The sequence below is a fragment of the Mustela putorius genome, unplaced genomic scaffold (assembly GCF_011764305.1).
Source record: "Mustela putorius furo isolate JIRA1106 unplaced genomic scaffold, ASM1176430v1.1 tig00003858_pilon_pilon_pilon, whole genome shotgun sequence".
NCBI lineage: Eukaryota > Metazoa > Chordata > Mammalia > Carnivora > Mustelidae > Mustela > Mustela putorius.
This window is the reverse complement of record NW_025422010.1, coordinates 46,677,262-46,683,261: the sequence shown is the minus strand read 5'-3', so window position 1 is coordinate 46,683,261 and position 6,000 is coordinate 46,677,262.

Here is a 6,000-nt window from a genome sequence, read left to right as displayed (position 1 = left end):
TCTCTGGTAGCTTGGGGGTGGAGGACAGCTGGGGTGGGGCAGGAGATGGAGAGTCCTGAAGGGGAGCCTCAGTCCCCTGAGAAAGTCTAAGACGCCCCCCTCCAAGGGAAGCACCATGAGGCAAAAGCCAGCTCGGTGGTCCTCTGTCTTTCAGATTCCATCTCAGAGTCAGAATGGCTGCTTCTTGCCTTCCTTGGTTTCTTCCACCAGATGACGGCATTGCCTTCACTGGTTCATTTCAAGTGGTCCTAAGTTTAGTCCTTTCAGACACCAAGCTCTTAATTATAGCAAAGTGATTTTAATGTTGGAAGACATCGTAAAATAGCTGATTAACGTTTTTTTTTCAGTTCTGTGCACAGTGGGGAAAGAAAAGAATGAACATGACCTCGCACCCATACCAAAATCAGAGAGTACAAATTGAGGTGTTTTGTTTTGTTTTGTTTTTTGTTTTTTGCTTTTTTTTCCAACACAAATATGCATTTTTTAATTTTATTTTATTTTATTTATTTACTTTTTTTTTTTTTTTTTTTTTTTTTTTTTTTTTTTTTTTGCCAACAGGCTGTGTAAAGTTCTTTAAGGAACAAATTATACTTTGAGAAGAAGCCAATGATCATGGATAATATATAGCTGTGGAGAAAAAGAAGAAAAGAAAAAAGGAAGCAGCAACCTCCTCCTAACTAGAGCTCCTTAACAACAGGGAAGAAAGTCAAGTCCAGGAGGGGCCAGTGAGTACTACAAATTCTTTAGCTTTTGATTTTGTTGTTGAAGATTTATTATTTCTCAGAAAATCTAGCCAAATTTGGCAACCTGGCCAAATCTTTTTAGTGATGCCCTTGATGAATGGTTAGCCCCCATACTTCATTACCAAATTTGAAATTACTGCCAAGTCACATTGATTAGCATTTGTTTCTATGTCTAGGAAGGCTCTGGCTCTATTTACAATTCTGTGATTTGGTTACCTGTGCCACTCAGCAGGGTTATTCTTTTCCTTCAGGTGCTTTTCACAAACAAATGTTATTATTTCACTAAAGACTCTTTGGGAGAGACTCCTGGAATTTTGGAAGGATTACTAGCTCTGAAGGCTAGTAAATGGGCTAGAAGCTTGTACTGCTAAAGAGGGCATTTAACTTTAATACAGTCTTCAAAGCTTTCAACTGTCAACTTAGTACTTATGATATTTTACATTTTCCCAACATTCTGTCCCAAAATTAATCAATAGTTTTCATCTTCCTTCTTTGGATGATCATATTTCATCCAAAGGGAGAAGCCACTCATAGAACACAGATGGTTCCAGAACTATTCTTAAAACTTCTGAGCCAAGCTACAAACTATTTATTTAGTGACATTCATTTCAAATTTCATTTCAGTGTTTTGCTCATGGTGAACACTCAGGAAATATTTCCCATCATCTGTTTAAAACGACACAACCACGAAATTCATAAAAACAACCTATCCCTCCATATTGTCTTCTCAAAAAAGCTTTCTTTTGTCAAGCTTCCTACCACTTTCCTTTTTAACTATGAAAAGTTGCAAAGAAGAAATTTTATCAGTGTATTTAGATTTTTGTTGGTATCACTGACCAATTATGGCCATTATGGTACCTCTGTTGAGTAACTGTTGAGTGTTTGGAATTGACACCATAGACCTGGCATAGCTTCCATCACTTTTATTTGTACTGGAAAACCAAGAAGTTAAGTTGACTCACTTAATTGCAGTATCTTCTCTACTGTGGTGGCCTGGATCCAGATGTGTCATATCTCCAAGGTAATGCCTGTACTCTACCGAAGAACATTCGTCCATTTAATTTTATAAATTCTATAGATTATACACAACTATTATCTCCAACTTATAGATGAGGAAACCAAGATTTGGATAAGTTAAGGGCCTTCATGAAGTCACAATTTATTACATTTGAGATTAAAACCAAAGACTCTCTCCTCAAAAAGCCCCTATTGCTAACCACAGTGGATCACAGTTTCCATCATCTAGAATAATAAAACCATCCTTCACCTAACATTTAAAAAAATCAAGTAGTTCTTCATCTCTAAAAGGAGAAATAATAACACCAGTCTTTATTGTTATGATCTTTTATAGCTGCAAAGTATTTTCAGGCTCATGACATCAGATTATCTTAAAAATAACATTAGAAGTAAGTTCAAACACCCCATTTTATAGATGAAGAAGCTGATTTCCAATAACTTGAAAAAGATTCTCTCAAGGATACACAAATGAGTAAGTGGTGGAGGCACGCTCTTCATCTAGTCCCCGTGCTTCCATATGTGGATTCCACGAGCTGCTGATGCTAGTTTAGGCAGAAAATGGTGATGAGCCATGTTTTCTGTAGAGATGCAGCCATTTTATTGAAAGAAATTCTGGTGTGTGTGATAAGAACACTTTCCCAGAGGAAAGAGAGATCTGCCAAAGTATTTGAATTTACCTTCCTGCCCTGAGTCAACCCCAGTCAAGAGAAGTTGGTTTCAATGCATATTTGTCATTAAGATATCCTTGAGGAAAGGGACTATAAGAATCTGAAGTGCCATATAAACTAAAGTACCATATAAAACTAATATATACAAAAATATATTTCATTCACTGAAACAGTTTTTAAATATTTAAATCTTAATTTTCTGAACTATGGTGGTCCTTACTGGTTCCCAATAATAAAAAATAAATTAGTTTAAGGCTACTTCTCACTTTGAGCGTAGTGTAATTCTTGATCGGGCTAAGCTGGCTAAGAGTACACTCACTCTGTTCTTCCTGCAGGAGGAAAGGTGAATCAATCCTTTCATCTCCCACTCAACCTTCACCTCTAATCATTGCAGTGTCTTTCCACGTGTACTTTTTAACTCCACCACAACCTAACCTCTATTCAGCTTTGAGGTACCAATATGAAAATTGTGTCTGAGAAGCTTCAACTCTCCTGTGATCTTTTTCTTAGTTGAATGTCAATATGAGCTGTAATTTTATGAATACTTGTAAACTATAAAAGGAGAAATGGCCAGAAACATGCTAGGTAGCAAGGGAAGAGCATCTTTGACCTAAGAATTCACCATTATCCTCAGATAACGTTTGCTGAACATTTGTCAGAGGCCGGGCTGACTGATATATATATATATTAATCTATCCACTCTTCACAACAGATGCATGAAGTGGGGTTTTTAATCTCCATTTCTTAGTTGAGAAAACTAGGGTACAGAAAGATCAGGGAATTTGCCGAAGCTCACATGGAAAGGGAGAGAACTAGGTTTCAAGTCCTGGCTACCCGGTCTTAGACTGTGTTGGCTTCACTCTACAAACTAGATTGGGACACAAACATTAGACCCTTCTGGACCTAAAAACAGAACACCTGTTTCTCAAAGAAAATGAAAAGCAAAATTAGAGATGGAGACAGTATAAAAGGAACAGGATTTTCTGTCAACTGAAAATAAAATACATTGAAATGGGGTAGCCATTCAGCAAATGTGAGTCAAACTCAAGCCACGCAGAAAAAGTTCAGGATGTAAGCCAGGAAATGTAAAATGAGAGGTTAGTGCAGAGCCTGAGATCTGGGTTCGTGTATACTGGGCGTTACCACCCATGGGCTCTCAGGCAAGGTCACTGGGTCGGAGTCCTGGACACTGCGCATGCGCAGAGCCAGCGCTTCAGGGTTTATTCCAGCTTCCGGTCCTGCGTCTCAAAAGTGCCCTTTGGGAGGAGATCAGCTAGATAGCTTATCAATCCATTGCAAACTCCTACAAATCCAACAGGAGACCGAAGAGAAGAACAAGAATTCTAGAAACAGGAAATCAACCACTTTCTGAAAGGTAGGATGGTGGAGAAGTGAATCCAAAGCGACAGGAAGATAGACCCGTTGGGGGGGGGGGGGGCTCCCGGCAAGTGGTGGAGCAACTGAGCACAAAATCAGGACCTTTAAAAGTCTGCTCCACTGAGGGACATCACTTCAGAGGCTAAACCAGGGTGAAGCCCACGGGGCCAGCGTGGCCCCAGGTCCCATAGGGTCACAGAAGGATCAGGGGTGTCTGAGTGTCGCAGAGCTCACAGGTATTAGAGTAGGGAAGCCGGCGACAGAGACAGAGCAGAGGAGTGAGCTCTCAGCTCTCTCAACTCGGGCTTACCTTGAACCGGTCACAGGCTTGGTGAGCTCAGAGCGTGGCCAGAGGCCACAGAGATGGGAGTAATTGGGTGCTATTCTCTGAGAGTGCACTGAGGAGTGGGGCCCCGGGCTCTAGGCTCCTCTGGCCGGAAATGGGGAGGCCACCATCTTCATTCCTGTTCCCCGGAACTCTACGGAAAGCCTTCAGGGAACAAAAGCTCCCAAAAGCAAACCCGAGTGGATTACTCAGCCCAGCCCCTGGCAAGGGCAGTGCAATTCCGCCTGGGGCAAAGACACTTGAGAATCACTACACCAAAAGATCAACAAGAAATCCAGCCAAGACCAAGTTTATTTACCCAGGAGAAAGTGAAACATGGTATTCATGGCTTTCTCCCCATGATTCTTTAGTCTTGCAGTTAATTTAATTTTTTCTAATTTTCTTTTTTTTTCTTCCTCTTCTAAATTTTTTTTAACTTTTACCCTTTCCTCTTTTAATGTTTTTTTAACTAGTTTATCTTAAGAATACTTTTCATAAAAAATAATAATAATATTTTTGAACCTTTATTATTATAGTCATATTTTTTTCCTTATTGTATCTAACGTTATTTTTTGTATATATATAGGGTTTTTTCTTCTAAAAAATTTGGGGTATAACTTCTTCTAATAGATCAAAATATACCCTAAATCTAGCTCCGGGCTTGTACTAGTCTCCAGTCTGAGCAAAATCTCTCCACTTTCTTTTTCTTTATTCTCCCAGCCAACTTACTTTATAAATTCCTTTTTTAGAAATTAAAAAAAATATATTTTTTTCATCTTTATAGGCATATTCCATTCCTTCATTGTGTTTACCCTTATATATGTTTTTCATTCTTTAAAATTTTGGGAGGTAGTGTCTTCTAAGAGACCAAAATACTCCCAGAATTAAGTGGTTGACCCTGTTCTAGTCACAGGCTAATATATATACTTTTTTTCTCTTTTATATTTTTAAAAATTTGTTTTCTTTTTTTAAAATTTTTTTCTGGACTTCTCTTTATCCCCTTTCTCCACCCCAAGATTTGGGGTCTATTCTGATTTGGTTAAAGCACATTTTCCTAGGCTCTTTGCCACCCTTTCAGTATTTTTTTTTCCTCTTCTTCATATATTCTTATCTGGACAAAATGACAAGACATCAAAACTCACCACAAAAAAAAAAAAAAAAAAAAAAAGAGAACAAGAGGCAATACCGAAGGCTAGAGACCTAATCAATACAGACATTGGTAATATGTCAGAACTAGAGTTAAGAATGATGATTCTCAAGGTTCTAGCGGGGCTCGAAAAAGGCATGGGAGATGTTAGAGAAACCCTCTCAGGAGAGATAAAAGCCCTTTCTGGAGAAATAAAAGAATAAAATCTAACCAAGTTGAAATCAAAAAAGCTATTAATGAGGTGCAATCAAAAATGGAGGCTCTTACTGCTAGGATAAATGAGGTAGAAAAGAGAATTAGTGATATAGAAGACCAAATGACAGAGAATAAAGAAGCTGAGCAAAAGAAAGACAAACAGCTACTGGACCACAAGGGGAGAATTCGAGAGATAAGTGACACCATAAGATGAAACAACATTAGAATAATTGGGATTCCAGAAGAAGAGGAAAGAGAGAAGGGAGTAGAAGGTGTATTGGAGAGAATTATTGTAGAGAATTTCCCTAATATGGCAAAGGGAATAAGCATCAAAATCCAGGAGGCACAGAGAACCCCCCTCAAAATCAACAAGAATAAGTCCACACCCCATCACCTAATTGTAAAATTTACAAGTCTTAGCGACAAAGAGAAAATCCTGAAAGCACCCCGGAAAAGAAGTCTGTAACATACAATGGTAAAAATATTAGATTGGCAGCAGACTTATCCACAGAGACCTGGCAGGCCAGA